This window comes from Lissotriton helveticus, chromosome 3_2, assembly GCF_964261635.1.
Source record: "Lissotriton helveticus chromosome 3_2, aLisHel1.1, whole genome shotgun sequence".
In the NCBI taxonomy this organism is placed as follows: Eukaryota; Metazoa; Chordata; class Amphibia; order Caudata; family Salamandridae; genus Lissotriton; species Lissotriton helveticus.
The window spans coordinates 274,711,067-274,735,013 of NC_136062.1; positions in this window are offsets into that span (position 1 = coordinate 274,711,067).

Consider the following 23,947-nt stretch of genomic DNA (forward strand, 5'->3'; position numbering starts at 1 on the left):
TTCTTAAAGTGAATTTTTGACTTACACTTATGATTTCGTCACCAATGGTAAAAATCAATGATTTGTGAAAAGAAATGCAAAAGGACGACCACACTTAATTTTGATCCATACTAATATTATAAAGAGAGAGCCCAAACCTTTGAGGCGGGTAATCTCAGTAACCACAGCACCAATCACAACACCCAATACAGCGTTGGAAAGGGTAGTTGCAGCAGAAGGACATAGGCTATGCAGACGGCCACCATATTTAATTTTATTATTTTTCTTTTTTTTGCAGAGTTTTATATAGCGCGAACTTGACCCGAACTGAATCAGGTATCAGAGCGCTTTAGATAGCACCAGTTACGTTACACAAGGACACACATTCATTTTTGGTAGGCACGGGGAGATTAAGTGATTTGCCCAGAATCACAGGATGTTTGGCGTCGTTACCAAGATTCGAACCCAGATCCAGAGGTCCGAGGTCAAGCACCTTAGTCATTAGGCCAACTCCTCTATACATTTAAAAGGTAAAAGAACCGTGCCAGCAAAGTAGTCCCTTGTGGGCGTGTCTGCGTTGTGCTGTGGGCGTGTGCTGGGGGCGTGACCAACGCTGGGGGCATGACAAACGCTGGGGGCATGTGTCCGCCCTTCATGCCATGTGAATTGTACATATAAGCGCCAATTAAGTTGCTGCACAGCATCAAGGGGCACGCTGGGGGCATGAGAAACGCTGGGGGCGAGTGTCCGGCCTTCATGCCATGTGAACGTAATTGCGCCGCATCAAGGGGCACGCTGGGGGCATGAGAAACGCTGGGGGCGTGTGCAACGTTCCGCCCTTCATGCCATGTGGGTCGTACATTAATCAGAAGATCGTCTGCTGTGGCCGTGTGCTGGGGGCGTGACAAACGCGTTCACCTGGAGGCCTGGTAAGTAACGTTACTGCAGCCTCTCCTGCACGCTGTTACTGAACTCTCTCATTCAAAGAAATTACATGCGCCTGCTACCATCAACTAGGGCTCTAGCCGGGCTCAGGCGGTGGATCAGTACACTAATTACACGCGCCTGATAACATCTACCAGGGTTGCAGCTGGGCCTGAAGCGGGGGAATACGTGCCTGCTAACATCAAACAGGCCTGCATCTGGGCCTCAAACGGGGGAATACGCAAATGAGCATGTCTGCGGGAACAATTACTGCAGCCACTCCTACTCGCAGTCACTCAACTCTCTCATTAAACGAATTTACCCGCGGCTGATAACTCTCTCATTCAACGGCAATACACGCGCCTGTTAACATCAACCAGGGCTGTAGCCGGGCTCAGGCGGCGGATCACTACACCAATTACACGCGCCTGCTAACATCAACCAGGGCTGCAGCTGGGCCTTCTCCGTCCCTATTTTAATGAAACAAAAAATGTTGTCTACCACAAGATTTTCAAATAAATTGCCCTTGCCAAATACACACATTACACACATTCTATTTCATACCCGGACAACGTCGGGACGGGCTGCTAGTTTGTTATAAATGTCTATTTTTTTCCAGCCATCTACGCCCAATGTTGCTGACCAGAAGCTGGATCAGACAATTGAGGAAAAACCCCTTGATGATGTAAGTATATTCAGTCCATTGAAATACATTTGTGAAAAACTGATGAATATGCTGTTTGCCACTGCGTTGCATTGCTCATGATTATCATGCTAACAGAGAACTAGAGGCACTCTTTGTCAATTATATATGAAAAAGCCGGACCTGGTTCTAAGGTTAAACTTTCCACTATCTGTACTATCTTTGCTTTTGTGGTGCACACATTTTAGAGCATATTCAGTCTAAAGTCTTGTGCATTGACTTTGGCACGATGAAATCCACCAATATACTCGACTATTTCAATCTAAACAAACGCTCTGTGGGAACCATCCTACACTATGGGAAACCTTTAGGGCCTTTATTATTGGTTACTGCATTTCCAAACATTCCAGCATATTACGGTTGACCCAAAACACTCTAAATTCTGTGGAATAAACACTGACAAAACTGACTTCCTATGCAGACACACAAGACCTTACCTTACCCTCACAAATTCAAACAGCATTACTTCAGTATAAAGATGAAGCTGATAGAGATGTCAAACACCTCTGGAAATTGGCCAAAGCAAGGCAAAATGGTGAGGGAGAGCGTCCCGGCCACACACTGACATATCTCAGACATAACTATACCTGCAAAGACATTATGGGTACAGTAACTGATGGGTCAAGATTCTCTCTTTTATAAGACGTTTCATCTACATTTGCATAATATTACACCACATTATATACGGCTGCAGATGCAGCAGCAACACCCTCCCATTTTTCCTACCCCATCCTAAACCACCCACCCTTCCCCCAGGGGATTACCTGTTTGAAGCCACACTTGTGTGGTTGAGCTGCAGGAGTGGGAAATATTCAATGCACCCATTACAGTAGAGGAAGTGCCGTAGGCAATAACATCTCTCCCTGGAGACAACTTCTGAAATTTACCAAAGAACTTCCTCTATACTAGCGCCTGGATTGCTATAAGTGTATGGTAAGGCCACGAATCAGGCATACTCCCTCTGACACTCAGAAAAGCGATTATGCAGTTCTGCCTAAACTACGTAAACCCTTGGATGAATTATCTTCCTATCACTACTCAATCTAGACATTAAGATCCTGGCCAAAATCATAGCAAACAGTCTTCATCTGTAAATGTGCAGCAGAGTATCACCAAGCAATCTGGATTTATACCAGAACTCACATGCTTGAATAATTCCCCTTCGTCAGACTGGGAACCCCCAGTATTTTACCGACAGCAGTACATACTTAACTTATAACATACCATCATAAACCAACAGGCATCTTTTGCAACCCATCCTCATCTTTTTATGATCTAAACTCCAGCCAATCAAAATGCTTTACCTCCAGCTAATCTCCCAGTGAACCTTCCAACTGTCAGATTTTCTACTGCACGTTCAAAGTGCAGGAACCCTATCTGACAGCTCGTCAAAGGAAAGCCTATTTTAAATATGGCTAAAGCAATATTGAAGAAATCTTTATTGAAAACATGGTTGTCATGTAGTGAAAAGAAGATTTAAGTGGAGGATCTACATGAAAACTGCCTCTACTTTTTACATCCAGGGCACACACCAGCTTACTGTGAGATATGTCAGACTTTCGCAGTCAAGACGTTGAAAGACAGAGAGAAGCAGCTGGCTTTGACAATTTGGGAAAAGGAGATGAAGCACTTCATGAAATAAAAGAAGGTCCTGAGACAGCTTGTTTCACTCGGTATGCTGCAATTAAGACAACCATATAGAGGTTACAAGAGGAGATTCTTTAGACAAGGGCAATAGGGATCCTATTCTCATCCCTACAGGCAGAATGCAACCTATGGGCAGTACAGTTCATCCAGACAACAAAATAGACAATAGAGACAGAGAGAACAAGGCTACAGTACAAGCCAAATCAAAGCTGGGCAAGAAGGGGTACCAGCCTTCCAGGAGAGCAAAAGCGAAAAGTCATTACTTTCTTAAAATTGAAGTTCTTGATGTTCAGTTGCCAGTCAGGGGTGAGGGGGAGGATGGGGGGTGTGTGCAGTTTTATTACAAGAAATGGCAGCAAGTATCAACAGACAAATGGGTGTTAGATGTTGCAAGGCAGGGACATGTTCTGGAATGTGTGGAGGAGCCATCAACTAAACTTCCGAGAAAGGAAAGGCACAAGCATTTAGGAGAGTTATGAAAGGAAACATCAAAACTATTCAAGAAAAGAGCAAAAAGAGATGGTGCAGATGGAAGAGATGTGCGAGGGATTTTATTTATTGTTGTTTTTCACATTAAAGAAATTAGAAGAGTGGTACCTGATATGGAATTTAAGAAAATTATACAAATATATGAAACAACAAAGTTTCCATATGGTCACATTTCAGGAGATCTTGGATTTCCTAAGAAAAGGAGTTTTTCTCAATTCCATAGATATGGAAGATGCGTATTTCAATATAACAATTCACAAGAATCACAGGGAGCATCTCTGTTTCATGGTGGCAGGGCAACACTGCCAGTTCAAGGACCTACCCTTTGGTCCGAGGTAAACACCGTGAATCTTCACTAAATGCATGGCTCCTGTGGCAGCCCATACAAGAAGGAAAGGGGATGTGGTGTATCCATACTTGGACGATTGGATGATAAAGCCTGACATGGAGCCGAAACAAGGAGATAATGGAGATCACTCAAAAAGTTCTTTTGTTTTTAGGACTTGTAATAAATACCAAGTCGTCAAGAATGGAATCAACTCAGGATTTGGCATTTCTAGGAGCACGATTGAAGACAGTGAAGGGAATGGCGTATCCAGCCCAGCATAGAGGAAGGGAATTAATGACTCAAGTGAGGACCATGGCGAAGAAAGTAAGGGTGGCAGTAAGACTAATGAAGGCAGTGTTAGGAACAATGTCGTCATGTATTCTGTTGATGCCCCAGTGCAGGCCATGAATGAGGGCACTTCAAGAGGAGTTAGCTAGACAGTGGCAACAACAGAATGGAGATTGGGACAATATAGTCGATGCAACTAAAAGTATGAAAGAAGCACTTCAATAGTGGATGAGAAGCAACAATGTATTCAAATGATAAAGTTTGCAAATAAAGAGATCATAAAGATATGTGACTGCGGATGCTTCAATGATAGGCTAGTAGCACATGTAGCAAACAGAGTAGTTTATGGTGTTTGGTCAAAGGAAGAGAAGAAATTACACAAAAATGAGCTGGAGCTCAGGGCTGTGAGATTGGCATTGGTAGCTTTACAGCGGGTAGTAAGGAAGTCATGAGATGGTGAGATCTGACAACACGACTACGATGTATTACATAGAAAACAAGGAGGAATGCGATCGCTGATCCTGTCGATGAAAACACAAAAGGTTTTGGAATGGGCCATTACCAACAGGGTGTCATTGATGGCAGAGCATGTTCAGTGGCTAAATAATGAACAGACAGATCATTTGAGCAGGCAGTATTTCAAAACTCAGAAATGGGAAATAAACTCACAACAACTGAGTGTGAGAAGTTGGCCTGATATATGATGCTCACTAGTTCTAGTGATCACCTTGTATCAGTCCGAACAACCCTTATGGTGATTGGTTGTAAGTCAACCTTATAGACCAGCTATCCTAATGGTAGCATGGACAGAGCAGTCTTAGGCTAAACTCTTTTGGCATTTGAAGCCAGCTGTTTTACCACATATAACCCCTTGAATACCAGATGAAAGGACACCACACAGGTTGTTATGAAAATAAACAATATATTTATTGTATGTATGTATAGGCATTTATATAGCGCACTACTTACCCGTAGGGTCCCAAGGCGCTTCGACCGCTGCGAAACCCTTCCTGGCTTCCCTGAGAGATGGTCCCTTAATGGGTATCTCCAGGGTGAGACCAGGCATCCCCGGCGGTCTGGTGGGGCCGTTAGTGAAGATGAGGCAAGCTAATGCCCAGAGTTGCCGAGTGTGAACGCTGATCATAGTGGGCACCGAGGCGAGAGAATTATCGAGTCCGCTGACCCTGGTCCAGAAACCTGCCGCGCCGGGAATCGAACCCTGGTCCCGGGCCGTCCTCTGCTCTCGGGTCTGCTGCCTCTAACCAGTGAGCCACACTACTTCACTAACAAACACCTCTGAACTCTTTATGAGGTCAGAGGGCTAAGCACATGACAAGACTCTTAAGAAAAATACAGTAAGTCGCACAAATTACAATGGTGCCCTAGGGGCACGACAAACCATATACTAAGTAAATGGTATAAGGAAATCGATAGAAGGGATGAAGATGCCCAGAGGCTGTAGGATCGCTGGGACTACACTACCCTAACCTTAGGTAAGTAGCAGGAGGCCCACTGGATGGGTGTGCAGAGTGTGAACTCACACGCGAGATGCGGAACAAAGTCAATGGGCAGAACAAATTACGAAAAGGTAAGTAAAAGACAGTTTCGACTAGTTACGACTAAAACGACAGGATACCTGGTCACTAGGAGAGTCAATCTACCCTTGAGCACCGAAATGCTCTCGTTACCTCACTCACGGGCTGCGGGTGCATAGGTGTGAAAGTGTGTCGGGTTTCCGCGTCGAAGTATATGGAGCCTTGAAGAAAGATGCTGCAGGCGACCAGGAGGAAGATGTCCGGAGCGATCCAAGGGTGGATCGAGGAAGAAGAGGACCTGAAAGCAGAGGGGACAGTGTTCAAAGTCACTAGCCAGTACCGGAGTGGAACCAGAAAGGAACCAGATGCTGTCGTCGCGATCAGGTGAAGAGTGGACGTTTGTCTCTGCAGCCACGTGGACTAGGCGGTGTCTTCGATGACCAGGATGGAGGCACGAGCTGTCCCACACAGGCTCTCGCTGTCGGCGTTGTCGGATCCGGATTTGGAGTCAACAGGCCTTGGCAAAGGCAACCCACGCGGTGAGTGGAAATGGCGTCTGGTGCAGACCAGGAGGGTCCGGGGTGCTCCTCTTTTGGAAGAGAGCAAGGACCAGTCTGGAGCAACAAGACCAGTGGTGTGGATTCCGTGGATCGTCATCTAGGAGGCCACTAGCCAGCCGGCAAGTGACCAGACAACGGGTCGAGCAGCAATCAAGCAAAAGGGCCCCACGCAGATCTCGTGGATGCTGGAGGGCTGGTCTTCGGTGCAGGAGCTGCTCGCAGCTGGGGCTTCTCAATCCCCAAAGCACTTACTCGAGGATGCCTCTGAAGTTGTGCTGGAAGCGAAGTGCAGTTTCTTCAAGATGGCCGGTCCCACGTGTCCCGTCGCACCCAAGGATCTCAGCTGTGCTGCAGATGTAGGTAGAGGTCGGAGAGGTCTAGAAGTCTGGATCTCGTTGGGCTCTGAAGTCTGGTTCCGGCAGGAAGGACAACAAAGTGAACCGCTAGGACGCTTGATGGTGCCTGCAGTTGCAGGGTGGTCACTCCTTGGCCACAAGGAGATTCTTCAGTCTTCTGGGGAGCAGAACATCGAAGTCCTGAGTTTCTTCTTTGTAGAGTTGTTCAGGATAATCTAATTTGGAATGGTACCAGCTCCTACCTTTATCCTGCTAAAGGGGGCTGCACTAGTGACTAGGTCCCTCCCATGGGTGGGACCAGGATGGGGGGTGGTTACACCCCCTATCCTTTGTCCGGTTTTGCGCCAGAGCTGGGGCTGGAGTGCCCCAGCAACTAGTTTGAACCGGGGTATGCACAGGGACACCTTGTGTGCCCTAGGCATGTCTCATTCCTTTCAGCCCTCCCTACCTCAATACACAAAATCCTGTCTGGGGTGGTGCTAGAACCTCCCAAGGCAGGAAACCCTTTGTCCAGGCCTCCCTCGCTGGAAGGACTCCCAGCAGCAGGAGGTCAGACTTGTGTCTGTGGTGGCAGCATCCATTTTGTGATGCTGAGGCTCTGCTTAACTTTAACCGGGGTTACAGTTACATACATGTCTTATCCCTCTAGAAGGGTGGAATGCTACCCCGTCGCCAGAAATGGCAAGGGGGTAGTATTCCAAAGCGTATGACACCTTACACGACATGTTTTGATAATGCTATACCAAAGTTAGCAATAACCGCGAGGATTATAATGCACTTAAGAGTATATGGTATAGTGTTACCATGGAACAGCTATAAGGACATGGTTCCGCAAGCTGCAGACAGGCTCAGCTCATGCGAGAGCACCATCTCACATAATTCCAAGCACTCTGCCTTCAGATTTGATAAGGCCTGCCATAGGAGTGACTGATAGGAGTATATGTGTCCATTTAGGGGTTAGATATAGGTATACTATATCTACAGCAAAGGGTGATTACACCACCTTGCCCCAGCTGTCTTACCAGCCAGTTGTGTCTGTTTAGATGGCCAGCCAGGGGTGGCATAATACATGCTGCAGCCCCTGGTAGGCCTTCAGTACACCTATGCCCTGGGTACCTAAGGTACACTGTACAGGGGCTGATAAGGTGTCCCAATACCAATTGGTAAATGCACCTAAAGTACATGTGTGTCAATTTAGAGAGAGAACAGCTAGGCTGTGGGTCTGATTAGCAGGCTCAAAGCCAGGGAAAGCCGTAAACCAGTGAAGCAAAAAGCAAAAATCTGGGGTGACCATAGGATTGCAGACCCTACTCTCCTACACTGAGCGATCTATTTCATGAATTTGATCAGAAAGTACAAGAAATTTGCAAGCAGGTGGTATTGCTCAGAGACTCGAGGCAATGCAGTCACAATCAATTGGAAAGGGAAATTAATGTATGCATTTCCACCGATACCGTAGGGAGCGAGGGTATTGTGCAAAATGAAGCAAGAGAGTTGCATGGTAATTCTTGTTACATCAGTGTGGCCATGGCAACATTGCTATACGGACCTGTTGGAGATGTGTGTCCGCAGGCTGGTATGGTTCAGAGTGAAGGCCGGCCTGCTTTCCAAGGACACGGGTCAAGTGTTCCATCCCAGTCAGAGTCGTTATATTTGAAGGTATGGCTTTTGAAGATTTAAAATTCAGACATTTGAGATTGCCAGAAGATTGCAAAGAAATGCAGAAGAAAATAATGGCTCTTTCTACAGCCAGAACATATGATATCAAATGGAAACAATTTCTTATTTGGGGACGTGAGCAACAGTTTGATCCAATACGCTTGGAAGACCAAACATTCTTGCCTTACTCGTTACATTCAGTTAAGTCTAGGTTAATGTATGGCTCAATGAAGTTTCACCTGGCAGCAATCTCATGGTTTCTAAGGCGGCCAAGTACAATTTCCATATATTCATATAGGATAGTCAAAGAACATATGAAAGGTTTGTTTAAAGAATTTCCTCCAGTACAAAGATTAGCACCTGAATGGGAGCTTAATACACTCTTTGCAGGATTGCTAAAAGCTCAGTTTGAACAAATACACAGAATATCATTAACCCATTTAACATCAAAGACCGTTTTTTTATTTGCAATAACATCTGCAAGGAGAGTAGGCAAAAGCAGCCTTTAAGTTGCAGAGAACCATATTTAAAGTTTAGAAAAGAGAATGTGATGCTTATGACAATCCCAAAGTTTATACAAAAAGTACCAACTGTTTTTCATTTAAGAAGGAAGATAACATTACAAAAATGTTTTGAAAATCCTGCAAGAGTAGCAGAAGAGGCGTTACATTCTTTGGACATTAAACGATCTCTAAAGTTTTAATTGATAGCTACCGAAGACATAAGACAGACGGATCAACTGTTTGCTGCATATTATTTGGGACACAAAGTAAAGGCAGTACCCAAACAGACAATAGGAAGGTGGATTGGAACATGTATTGCTACAGCACAAATGTTGAACAGGCCACTGACAAGGAGAGTCAGGGCACATTCAACTAGAGCAATGGCAACGTCAACGGCTTACTTTGCAGGAATCTCATTGGAGAATATTTGTAAAGCAGCAACATGGAAGATAACACATGCTTTTGTAAAGCATTACTGTGTGGATTTGCAAGTTCGCATCGACATGAGAGGCAGTTTTGAGAAATTTGTTTGCGAATGTTAAACCTCATTTATGGTATCTTTCAGAGATTCACATGCAGCCCTCCCACCTCCCTCTGGATGAGACTTTTAAGTGTGCGGAGAAATAGCGGTTTCGAAAATCTTACAGTTGGAAGTTTCAGTGGGCAATCAGCTGGAGGTAGAGCATTTTGATTGGCTGGAGTTCAGATCGTAAATAGATGAGGATGGGCTGCAAAAGATGGCTGTTGGTTTATGATGGTTTGTTATACGTTAAGTATGTACTGCTGTGGGAAAATACCAGGGGTTCCCAGTCTGACCACTGGAATCATTCAAGCATGTGAGTCTATGAAAGATAACCATGCTGGTGGACCTGATTTACAGGTATGTAACTTATTTCCTTCTTTGCACTAGTGCATCAAGTGGATCCAGAGCTCCCTGCTGTTCAGAAAGCATTTGACTCACTTTCAATGAGTCAAATGCTTTTAGACACTTTCCTAGATTGGATTCAGAAAAGATCTCTTAGTGTGGATTCAGATACTCTACCCAGGTACCAATAGCAATTGTGTAGACCAATATACAGCCTAGAATAAGTTGGGCCACACGGATACACTCTTACTCTAGGGGTTGAATAGCGGCCTACAATTTATAGTATTATTACCCAGTGTCCCAAGCAAAATATTTATTTCACTGGATCCACCCATCATTTCATCTCCCCTCACATATTAGTAAGCAAGAAATGGCAGGTGCCACTCCAGTGATCACTTTTCCATCCAGGACCATAAATCCACTGACCAATTACTCTGATACCATTGAATGGATATTAAAATGCATGATACTCTTGTAACACATCATGCAAGTGTGAAAAGAATTCTTCTCCCCTTGGCCCCCAATTCACAATAACCATATTCTGCCGTTGTCCTATGAACCAAAAGCACAACAACAATTAGCGTCCTTAGATATTAAGACTCTTGAAGATCTGTTGATTGATATTAAATACCCAACACTCAAAATGTTTAAACAGAGTGTGCAAACCACCCCAATGGATGGCTTATTAAAAGAACGCCACAAACCTACTAAACACACTTTCCAAACCATCCACCCACCTTCGCAGCCTTGACCTTGTCCTTTGCCTCGGCATCTCTTCGGGTTTAAAAAAATAAGTCTTTATTGATTTTCATAACAGAATAACAATACAGTTCAACTACTGTCCCATACTTCTCAACCTCCCTCCCCCCAAACAGTCAAAGAGATGTAAGTTACAGCATAAGTTATCAGGTTTCAGTCCATACATGACATAAAGGTTGCTTAACCCCTTGTGTGCTCATGATAGAACCACGCCTTCATGAGCCACGGGCGATGTGTGCTAATGACGGTGTGGTTCCGTCATGCTGTGGCTGCTCCGCCGACGCGGCACTGATTCCCCGCCTGAGCAGGCAAATTGATGAGCGGGCGAGGTCATGACAGAACCACGCCGTCATGAGCACACGCCACCCGTGACTCATGCCGGCGTGGTTCCATCATGAGCACGGAAACGCCGCACTCACCCCCTAACCCCCCGCGCCGCTGCAGAATTCGCGGCGCAGGGAAGGGGTTAAATAAAATAACTGGTATCATCGTTTCCAGGTGTAATACATCTGCAACTTTACCACATTTGCCGTCTATCAAACATCCGGTTGATCCGCACTTTGTCCTGGCTCATGGCCCTCGAATTCTTGTTGTAATCTGACCTCCCCTAAGTCCCATCCACATTTCCTCCCTGTTCAACTATGTTATAGACCAGTCTTTGAAGTACCCCACATTCAGCTCGTACCAACCTCGTGAATTCCCTTAGCCATTGTTTTGGTGTGGGCAATGGTTTGGGCACTCATCTCAAAGACACACACTTTTTTGCCGTGGTGAGGCCAAGTTTTAATTCCTTCTATACTTATTTAATATGCTTAGTACATGTCTTTAGCCCCAATAAGCATATTTGAACCGTTGGTTGCAGCTGTTTGTCAGTTAATATTCCTAGGGGCAGATTTACAAGCCCCCTGTGCCACCAGTACGTCACTTTTCGTGATGTACTGGTGGCGCAGGGGGCTCCTCCATATTTACAAGGAGAGGAAAAGTCACCCGGCGCGACTTTTCCTCTCCTTGTAAATATGGCCCCTTCACACGCAGCACTTTGCAGTGAAGGGGCGTTCCATGGGTGTTGCTGTGGGTGTTACCACGTAACACCCATGGAACAAGACACATCTCCAGATTTACGAGAAATCGTAAACCTGGAGATGCGTCTGAATGCTACGCCACCCTAGAGGTGGCGTAGCGAGGCGCAACGAGGAGACATTTCTTCATTTCTCCTGCTTTTTTCCTCTTTCAATGCGTGCTGCATTCTACAGCACGCATTGAAAGAGGACAAAACCTTCAGTGATTGTTTTTGTGCAGTAAGGTACCCCTTCCTGCACAAAAACAATCTCCCCATGGCGCAGGCGTCCTTGCACCATGATGCAAGGGTGCCTGCGCCGACGCTTGGCAGCTGTTTCTGCACCAGCGCAGGGGAGAGCACAGGAATGCGACATATCATTATAGATATGTCGCATTCCTGTGCTCTGAAAGGGCACAGCCAAAGCGTCTGCGGTGCCACACTGTGGCACTTTCTTGTAGATCTGCTCCCTAGTGTCTGAATAATCTCACCCTAAAAGGCTTTCATGCCTGGGCATGTCCACCACATGTGAAGAAAGGTTCCCTCTGTTATTTTACATTTGGGACACCATTCTGGTTTGGAAGGGTTTATTTTATGTAGCCACTGTGGTGTGATTTAGTCTCTGTGCCTGCATTGTTGTGTATGAGTTTCGGTCGGGCGTTTAGTATAGCTCTTCTGCAATTTTCCATTATAGTTGTCTGGTCTCCATCCAAGTATCTTCCCATTGAGACCTTAGTATTGCACACGTCCGGGCACTGTTGCCCGCATAGGATAAGGAACTGATTTATTTGCATTTAGTAGGAACCCAGAGTGCTCCCCCAGCTGAGCCAGTACTGTACCGCCGGCCATGTAGTCACTGTGTTTCTCAGTGTTAACAATATATCTTCGGCATAAATTAAGGTCATTTCCCGTTGACCTCCTACCATATAAATGCTCTTTGTGTGCCGGTGCATATAATTGCGACAGCGGTTCTATAATCAGTGGAACTATCAGTGACGAGAAGGGTCATCCCTGCCTAGTCCCTCTCTCCAGCGGCCAGCTATTTGACATTCTAATGCCTACTTTCACTCTCGTCCTGCTCTCGGTATTCTGGGTTTAATTACTAGACTCTATAATGCAGCAGCAGGGTCATCAAATGGCCCTGAATCATTATCGAGAGCGAAATGGGAGCGAAACCTGAACCTATCTCTTAATGATACCATATGCAAATACTGCTGTCAGTAAATTCCGCAAAAAGCACTGAACAGCAGGCATAGAGTCATTCATTTTCAATATCTACATATATTACATTCCACTCTTGTACCAGTGTATGCTATAGGCCTTGCCGCAGATTCGAGCTGCCCCAAATATCATCCTAGTGCCTGACTATTATCATGTGGTCCTGCCCACCTATCTCCGCACTCTACAAATCGATATTCATAGACTTTTCGGAAATGATACCTGGCTCCTTCACGCTGTCCAAGCTCCAGATGTTTTTGGCGTATGTCAAAAGCATTCCCAGGCAGTCGAGAAGGTTCACAGGACTGTCCATTCTTTTTGCACAGTGCAGAGTTGCTATGAGGTGAGTGAAGGATCCTGATCCTAAGAACACAGACTGTATCAACGACCTCATCTCCTGCAAGGACAAGATGGATACTTATGCGTCCACACTTATTCCTCATGCCTCAAGGATATTTGGATTCCTCCTTCCTTCATTCTTGTTGTTTCATGATACCCCTACATCACCCAAATTTAGCTAAGGATATTAGCTAATAACTTATAAAGTGCATGATATGAGCTACTCAACTGTACATAATTACGTATGAATGTAAAAACGATCGCTATCATTTGAGGCTCTCAAAAGCAATAAAGTTATTTATATATTCACAAAAAAAACAAAAGGTTAAAGATAAGTTATAGTTAGGAAACCTTTATGTTTGATATACAAACCCAACTTAAACTACACAGACATTAGACATTCGAAAGTTATGGTTATATTTTTAATTTTTCATGTATGCACCACTTTCAAATTAATATTTTATACTCATAACTCACATTTATACTATACACATCACCTTAAAATTCATGTAACTTGTGCATCTCCGTACACAGTGTTCACACCTCACTCACCACACTACATTAACTTTAACACGCCCCTTCTTTATGCACTACTTATACCATTGCATATTAAAAACTTTAAAGCATGTGAAATGATTGCATTTATAACAACACGTATGACATCTGAAATCATATAATGTGGCAGAACATAGTGCATGGTACAGTGACAAGGTTAATTAATGTAGTGTGATGATTGAGGTGAGAAGACGGTGCATGGAAGTGCACTTGTTATTTGAATTTTAAGGTGGTGCATAAGTATAAATGTGAGTTAGAAGTATGACATTTACTGAAAGTGGTGCATAAACAATAAAATAAATTTATAACTATAACTTTAGAATGGCTAATGTTTGTGTAGTTTATGTTGGATTTGTGTAGGAAACACAAGTAACGTTTTCCTAACTATAACTTATCTTTAACCTTTGTTCTTTTTGGGAATTTCAATCGTTTTTCTAATGTTATTGACAAATTTGAAATAGTCATCCACTTTAGTTTTATGGAGTACTGTTAAGTGGAGTATGGTACAATATGCTGGAGGGCAGTTGTGTAAAGTGTACTATGGTACAGTAAATTGTGGTATAGTGGAGGAGAGTAAAGTGAAATCAGGAGTACTGTAGAGGCATACATTAGAAGGGTATAGAGTGGAGTGGCGTAGATTGAATTAGGATACAGTACAGTGGCATATATTCTAGTGGTATAGAGTGTGGTGCCGTACAGTACAGTGGTATACCGCAGGCTTGCATCGAGCGATAGATTAAAGAGTGGTAAAGCAGAGTTAAGTTTTTTTAAATTCTTGTTGCTTGGCATTCGATTGACAAAACAAGATCGTAGAGTTTTGGAAGTAGGGATTTATTTGGACAGTTATTTTTAGCTTGATGAAATTCTCAAGTCTTCTGTTCTCTTTTTTCCTTCCTTCTAGGGCAATTGGAGGTATCGTCCACCAGCACCCCCGGAACAAGGAAACAAGCCACAGGTAAGTTTCCTATACTTTTCCCCAGATTAACGCTAATACAGGTACCCTTTTTTTCTGGGTATACGTCTCTTGTGGGGTTGCTGAGATGTGAGGGGTTTGATTTCTCTGTAGTCATGACAACCAAATAAATGCTAGTGCCCAATTGAGAGTAAAAAAAGAGAGAAAAACGTAGGAAAAGAAGGAAAAGAAGGAATCTTTTTTTGACGTGCCCTTGGTCTTTCTACATGGTTCTATTAGTCTTTGATGGCCCGGCTCGATTTCCAACCAGGTCAAGTGAGTAAGGGGGGGTCGTTAAAGGTGCTGCTTTAGACTGGGATAAATCGCCAGCTCCTACTAATCTCAGAAGAGATTCCCAATCATTACCGTGGCTTGACAGTTTTAGGATGAGGGAAGCAGTTTCATGCAGCATGAGAAAGCTAACAAAAGAAGAAAAGGAAACGCGCCCATAATTTATTACACTCCACTTCCCCCTCCGTTAACACTGAAGTTCCAATGTGGGCTTGTCTCAGGCTCCAAGTAGACCCTTGTGTGGCCCCTTCTATCCACTCGTGCTGGAATAGCAACCGGTCACGTCCCTGAGCAAGCGGCGCAGGTCTGGGTGAAGAATTCTGCCGGCGGCCCTCCTGCCGTGCACAGATCCTCACGTCAGTGTCTTCCTTCCCATGGACTCCATACATCATGTCAGTTCCCAGGTGTTCTCCAGTTGCAGTGTAATTCTGAGCACCTACACACCCTTGGTCTCCTGCACTCAGATTTAAGGGTCTTGTAGGAGTAGTATCCAGGAAAGCCTCCTCTCCTTCCTGTTTTCTTGTACCAATTAGGATAGGATTTCCTGTTGTCCCTTCAAATGTAGTGTGACCTTGTCCTTCCTTTTTTCTGTGATAGCCTTGAAGGCCTGAAAAAGTGAAAGGGTGTTGTGATTTGGTGTTTCAGTCGCAGCGCCGGTCAGGGTCCAGGGCACATCATTGTTCAGCCCTTCACCCACTCCATTGTGACACATCCCCTTTTGGGAGGGAGGGGGGAAAGCCAAACCGAGACCCATTTTGTGTGTAAAAAAGGCTGCTTTATTGAAATAGGTGCATATTACAAAATAACCAACTGCCTTACAAAACTAAAGCCTTGCTACACATCAAATAGCTGACCCCTGATCCCCCCGCCCCTACGATTCCCTTAAAAGTTCCCCCACCCTAGCATTAACATAACAACAACATTACACAGTATTGTAGTTCAAACCTTTTCCCCCAATGACACCCTGTTCCCTACTTGCCTTCCTGCAACTGTAACTAACAAACATCTACCCTGAAACTTGGACTACCTGCCTATCATTTTCCTGCCCTTGCTCACAAACTTCCAATACTTAACGAAAACCTGTGCCAACCCAGGCCAACTTTTCTAAACCCCGCCACCCAGTAAAAAGGGGGTGACGGCCACTACTGCCTAGGCCCCTTTTTTCTGCCCCCCGCCCTGTAGGCCTCTTACTTTCTAGGGTGGCTCTCAACATTTAACGTTCTGGCTAAACACCTTCCTTATTTCCAACAAATAAAGGTCCATTCCCAGCCTTGACAGTGGACCCTATCTCCTTCAAAAAATTCCACTGCATCAAAATGAATGTCCCTGTGCACAATTCTACCAAAATTCAATTCCCTGCAAAAACGAAACATCTCTGTATTAAGCTTCCTCCTGGCTCTGTCCACTGCTCCTGGATTAACTGCCCCCCGCCAGACCCAGCGGGGCACTGTTGGACTTGGCCCTTTTTCCCTGAAATGTTTCACTTTTGTGGGAATCAACATGTCATGTGGATGTATTTCAAATGTAAATGTTAAATGCTGTGCAATGGTGTATGCACCTATATCTTCCCCATGGTAGAGGAATGTATAGGCCATATGTGGTGCGAGATACAGTGATACATGTTACACAATGTTGTGCGCAGTGTCTTTTTTCACCATTGTAGAAATGTACCTTTGTAAAATGTCACTTTTAAAATGGACGCCATTTCTGTTTGCTTGTGCTGCCTGACTGAGGTGGGTTAGCGGTCAAGTGTTTGAAGTGACAAGGTGCTCTATACTTCCCACAGTGACAGTTAAGGCTGGAACTGCCAGGGACCTTCTAGCAGCTTCCAGCCTTTCTGAATTATGTAGAGCAGTAGAGATGCCATGTGTTCAGACTGAGGGTGGACTGGAATGAGAGGGGACACTCTGCCAGGAGTTGCCACCGCATGGGCCTGTGTGCTGGCCCCTGAGCCCATCTGTACCCCTCTGCTGTCCACAGGGCCAGTGAGAGCCTTTGCTGGAGTTAAGACTGCTGTGTCAGGAGGAGTGTCACTTTATGGGAAAGGACTGCTTCTAGGAGCTGCTGTCCTGTACTGATGAGTGCCCACTGTCTGCTGATCTTGCCCAGCCTGGCCTGCTTGCTCTGCTGCCCTAGCGCCTTGTGAGTGCTATACTTTGACTGCCTGCACTCTAAGGAGGTGAGGTGCGTGGGTGCTACTCTCACGGATGGGACCCCGGAAACTGTGAGTCACCTAGCGCCTGGTGAGTGCCATATTTGAAGTAACTGTGCTGCTCTGCCTGCACTCTAGCGCCTGGTGGGCACTGTTTTGCTGATTACCAGAAGAGGTACACTATCTTCTGCCCCTGAAGCTTCTAATGGGACCTAGTGCCTCGCAAGCGCTATATTCAAGGTGCCAAGGGAAGAGGAGCCGACGCCTGAAGCGCTGTGCTGTCAAAGCCCTATATTTCAATTTCCCTCGTGTGTGCTGCATTGGGGTGCTGCCAGAGTGCCATATTCGCATTGGCTGTGCTCTGCTTGCTGCCAAGGCGCTATAACTGTGCCCAGGAGAAGAGGAGCTGACGTTTGCAGCGCCGGGATTCTAAAGCACTACGAGGGAATCCCGGCGTGTGGGATTTCCCCCTGCCTGCTTGGTTGACAGCGGGCAGTTTCAAGATTGTGGGACACTCTTAATTGTAGAGTCCAGAAGAGGGACTCCATTTTCCCCAGGCGCTGTGGCGCCAAAGGCTAACCTGCAAGGCTGATGGCACTTATAATGTGTGCCGTTTTCCCTCAATGACTGCATGGCTGTTAATGTTTTATGCCCCCTCCTAATGTGACTTACGCTAATGTGGTGATCCTAGTGCATTTATGCTAATGTGTCAATGCTAACGCTTTCATGCTTATTGCATTGCTGCTAAGGTTTATGCTGATGTCCAATGCCGTGAGGCTGATCTATGCACATTGTGATTAATGCCCCATGACAGCATTGCTCCCATGCTAATTGTGTTTCAAGCCGTTAGGCTTCGTGTGAGATGCCCCGTGGGTTTATGCTAATGAGGAGTCTGCCTGAGGCCCACATTGATGTCTAAGGACAGGATCACTATGTTCTAAGGTGATGCTTCCCACGCTAAAGTTGTGCCACTGTTAATGGGATTTATACCTAATGTGATGTTGTCTAGCGTTTTATCCTAATGAGGAGGCTCCATCCCTCCTATGTTTATGGCCACAGGTTTCTGGAAAAGGTTATGTAGGCCCAGGATATATCCAATGGGGTGGCTCAGGCTTTATACTCATGATTCCGGCCTAGCCTGGTGTTTTCCTGCCTGGGGAGGTAATAAGGCCATTGTTATGAGGAATGTATTTATACATGCTGCATGTGTCTCTAGGCCTACTGCTTTCATGCTATATGTGTTCATGCCAATGTAGGTTCAGTGCCTAATGTATTCCCCCTAAGGCTACAGTGTTGGACCACATGATTAATGCCGATACAGATATGCATAATGTGCTAGAGTTTTAAGGCCTGCTGTTAGAGGGCGCATAGGTTGTTATAGACTGACCTGACGTGTGATCCATGGGCCATTGTGCATGCTTCATGCCAATGAGGATGCCTTATGTTTAGTCCCAATGTTTACGGCAGCATTGCGAAGTCCATGATCTAGCCAGAATACCCTGGCTGTTATTGATTTAGTGATAGACTGTACCTTTGCCCTTCACTCTTCTATTCATCTGAACTGTACCAGCGATGGTTCTGGCAGCGGCCCGTTGGCCGCTGCCCTGTAAATTGTCCCCGAGTAAACTGTTACCTAGTGCCGGCTGGCACTGTTTAGATGCAACTGTGATTCCATTCTAATGTGTTGATTTTATAATACACCTAGGGCCAGATGTAGGTAAATCATATTTAAAGACTCTTAAATACCGAATTTTACCGATTCGGTATTTAAGAGTCGGTAAATATGAAGGGGGGAGATGTAGGTAATTCCAGATGTGGAATTACCGAATTGGTAATATTCGGTATTTACCGATTCGGTAAATACCGAATCGGTATTTCCTATTGATTCCTATGGGCTTCACAGCCCATAGGAATCAATGGGAAATACCGATTCGGTAATTACCGATTCGGTAAATACCGAATTCTGCAAGGGTGCAGGGGGTGTCACTTTGACACCCTCTGGCACCCCAAAAATTGACATGTGCGCCATGTGGCACACAGACATGCCCTTAGGGCATGTCTGTCTGTCACATGGCATAGGTGTGCATGCACATATGTGCATGCACACCTGAATTCGGTATTTTAACACCCAATTGGATTGGGTGGTAAAATACCGAATTTGTAGGGCCTTTGGGACTCTGAAGAGTCCCACCTACATCTGAGATTTACCGAATCAGTAAAAATACCGATTCGGTATTTTACAGAATCAGTAAATTTACCGAATCGGTAAATTTACCGATTCTGTAAAAATGTGCCCCTACATACCGAAAACCCATTTACCGGTCGGTAAATGGCTCCTACATCTGGCCCTTACTGTTTTTCACCGAAACTGGTGTGGTCTTTTTTTGTAGTGTGCCTCGTGTGTCACCTGTGTGTGCTGTGCGGATGCTTTACAATGCTGCGGAGTTTGGCCCACGCTACCCCATTTCTAACATTGTTGGCGAGCGGTGGGATACAACTTGTGTTTGCGCAGTACCACAGCGATAACGGGTTGCACTGCAAACTGAGCAGTTAAAGTAATCACAGGTTTTGGGGGATGATTGTTTTTTTCCTGATTGTATTTTCCCCTGAAAGTGGTGTTTTAAATTGTCTTCCCGTGTTGCACTGTGGGTGGTGTGTATCCCGGGTGTATCTCGCCAGGATGGGGTTAACCTACAGTGAGGATGACCTTATGGAGTACACTGAGCAGGAGGTGATGGACTTCTGCAGAGAGAGAGGGATAACCCCAGTAAGCAACATTCACAGAAAGTTGTTTCTCCATGAGGCCCTCAAGAGGGGGGAACCCTTGGAGCCCTGTGGGGACCTTTCCAATTACCCCTCCACATATTTAAAGGGTGGATTTGGTGGAGACCAGGATGAGGACTCTGAGATTGATAGTTCCCGGTCCATAACCCTGGAGGGTGGTGATGGTGATGAGGAGGAAGACGTTGATAGGGCGGAGAAACCAGTAGCAAGTGAGGACACCATAGGCAGGGAGTCCCGTGCTGGGTCCAGTCCCGGGGTCACTGCCCGATCCCTTTCTCTGTCCCCAGAAGAGTGGGTGGATAGGAGGGAAGAAAGGGAGCATCAGCTGGCTTTAGAGAGGCTCAGGTTAGAGCACACCAAGGAGATAGTGCAGCTGAGGGTGGAGTAGAAGAGGCTAGAGACCGAGAAGGTCCAGCACAGGAGAGGATGGCAGCGAGGTCCTTCGCTAGGGAGAGACTAGTTCAGGTGGGTAGGTTGTCCCCTGAGAGTGGTTTCTGTGGTCTGAATTCACCAGTGAGGGTGGGATCCAGTGGTGGCAGCAAGAGTGGTTCCAGTGTGGGAAGTCCTACTCCCAGAGCCAGGAAGATGGTGCCTGTTCCCAAGGAGAAGGGGTGCAGGTTGGAATTTAGGGGCAGCAAGAAACTGTCCCATCAGTCCTGGGGGGGAGTATGTGGACATGTGGTGGACCGCACTGGAGGAGTGGATGGAGTGTGGGGCGGTGAATGATTGGGAAGGGCTCTTCCATGTAGTCATCAAGGAACACATGCTTAGGAATTGCTTCCCAAGGTTGCGTCACCATCTGTTACAGTGTGGGTTTTCCGACCCCAGGGAACTTGCACAGCAGGCAGACCTTTGGGTGAGTGTCAGAGAGTCTGAGAGGGCATTGGGGAGTGGTCCTGAAGGGAATGGTGCAGGGATCTTCCGACCCAGCGAGGCGGGAGAGGTGCAGAATAGCCCAGCGAGGTCCCAGGGATGTGAGAGGGTTGTAGGGCCTCACATCCTATCTACAGGAAGGAGTGAGACGGGGAGGTGTCCCTAGGTGCCCCAATCACAGTCTCGGGCCTGGAGAGTTCCATAAGGGAACCCCAGGTTGGGAGCAGGTTGGGAACCTAGGCTATTGTTATGAGGAGGGTATTTATACATGCCGCATGTGTCTCTAGGCCTACTGCTTTCATGCTATATGTGTTCATGCCAATGCAGGTTCTGTGCCTAATGTATTCCCCCTAAGGCTACAGCGTTGAACCACAAGATTTATGCCAATACCGATATGCATAATGTGCTAGAGTTTTAAGGCCTGCTGTTACATGCCTAATGTTTTCCTTCCAGGCGGGCGCATAGGTAGTTATAGACTGACCCGACGTGTGATCCATGGGCCATTGTGTATGCTTCATGCCAATGAGGATGCCTTATGTTTAGGCCCAATGTTTACGGCAGTATTGCGAAATCCATGATCTAGCCAGAAGACCCTTGCTGTTATTGATTTAGTGATAGACTGCACCTTTGCCCTTCACCCTTCTATTCATCCGAACTGTACCAGAAATGGTTCTGGCAGCGGCCCGTTGGGCACTGCCCGGTAAATAGTCCCCGGGTAAACTGTTACCTAGTGCCGGCTGGAACCGTTTAGATGCAACTGTGATTCCATTCTAATGTGTGATTTTATAATACACTTACTGTTTTTCACCGAAACTGGTGTGGTCTCTTTTTGTAGTGTGCCTTGTGTGTCGCCTGTGTGTGCTACGCGGATGCTTTACACAATGCTCCGGAGTTTGGCCCGCCCGCTCTGCACCACGCTACCCCATTTCTAACAGGCACAACGCAGTCCATACCACAAAACATCCTGACCACTGTTGTTTAATAAGTGCTAAGTACGTCTTCATACGTCTCCTCAGGACTATGCCCTTCTCTTTACACAAATTGTTTCCACCCAAATGTACGACTAAAATGCCCAAACACTGATCCCCAACTAGCAGACCGTTAAGACACGGAATCAGCTCCTTTCAAAACATGCTCCTTTTTCTTTCCGTAACACTTTAAACAGTTTATTATTAAAACACAGATTCTGTCCTAAATAACTTTCTCGTGCTTGCACGTGCGCGCACTTCACAAAGGAGTGTCCTGTAACCTAGATTGACATTTCCAACGAAAGGGGGGCCAGCAACCGAATCTGAGACGAGAAACATTGCGTGAATTTATGCACATTACGTGAATTTATACATTGTAACAACTGCGCTAAATTCCTTATCCCTGCTGAGCAAGTATCGCTTATAACAATCTGAGGATCACCTCCCCAAGCGCATGATTTCACCCTGTCCCCACCCTCTATTGCTTGCCTCAGATTTTGCCCCAATCCGGAAAGATTGTGTCCCAATACCTGCACTGTGTATGCCCAATTCCTTCAGTGCCTTCCTCAGCACAGCTAGTAATTGGAAGGCTGTAACTCTTTTCCCATTCGCATGCACAAAAACGGACTCCCCGATATCCTTGGATGCTGCTTGTCAGTTAAGTCCCCATCTATAATGGCACGTAAGCTTAGGCAATGGAGCCTACAACAACACCCATTTTCCCTTGCCCTATAGATCCCTTTTGGACTTTTTAACCATATATTTATCCATGCATTGCGTAAGAACACTTCTTACCACCCAATCCCCCCCCTCCTTCTGTCCCCTAACAACTCAGACACTCTAAATGCACCAAAAAACATCCACCATCAGTGTGGAAAACAGGCATGACTCAAAGGCGTCCGTGCAAATCCTAGGCAAAATCTGTATTATGCTGCTCAACAACTGCCATCACAAGGGTCTCCTGACCGTATTCAGCTAGCCATGGTCCCTGGCCCACCCTTCTAGCATCCTTGACCCCAATTCACCCGCTGAAGGCATGTAACCCCAGAGCAATTTCCCCATGAAGGCAATTCCAGCTAGTTTCCTTGCAATTGATACCCTGGGTAAGCCTTTTCCAATCATATCCAGGAAACTGAATCTCAATGTCCCTTCTCTGTAACTCATTCGAGCGCCGCTGAGCGCCTGACAGCAAAACTCTTTCCATGCTAGATTATAGGCTATCCTAGTTTACTTATCCAGTGATCCTACCACCAGTTGTAGCATCTTGTGTTGCCTACATACCACAACTGCTGCGGCATGGGTGTCGGGATCCAGTTGGCGTCCTTGGCCAACCCACAGAATCTCCCCCACAGCGAACTAGACAAAGCATTCGCTATGTCATTGTCCACACCTGGGACGTGCAGTGCTCCAAATGCTATATCATGACACAAACAACCCAAGGACAAAACCATCAGCAACTGTAGCACTTGTTCGTCCCTTGTTGACTGACGGTTTACAATCTCTACAACCACCCTATTATCAACTCTAAAAGCCACCTTCCTATGCGCAAGCTGACTACCTATATTGTCACTGCCACAACTAAGGAGAAGAACTCCAGAAATCCATTCTGTCGGCCACTGCTCGGCACACCACTTCCCCTGCCAGTAGAGGCCAAAACCTTTGCTGCCTGCTGCATCGGAAAATATCTGCACATCCCAAATGAGATCCCCCTCCCTTGCAAGTTGAATGCCATTGAAAGTTTGCAGAAAAACGTGTCACATTCTCAAATCTTGTTTTAAGCCTGCAGAGAAAGGCCCATGATGATGAGGCAATCTGTTCCCGCCTAATGCCCTTACTAGCCTCCTGCAAAAGGTTCTCCCCACTATCACTACCCTACATGCAAAAATTAGATGCCCTAGCAAGGCCTGTATCTCTTTGACCATTACTTTTTCCTGTGCCAGCACGGCGTTAAGCAATTATACCATTTTATCCCTTTTATCATAGGTCAACCGGGCTTGCATTTTTTTGGAGTCAATCCAATTCCAAAAAAAGACAGTGCCGTGCTGGGGCCATCGTCTTTTCGAGTGCCAATGGCACTCCCAACTTCTGTGTCAGCTCTTTGAAGTTTTCCAGGGCCTCCTGGCACTCTGTGGAGAAAGAGGTTCCAACAAAGAAAAATCATCC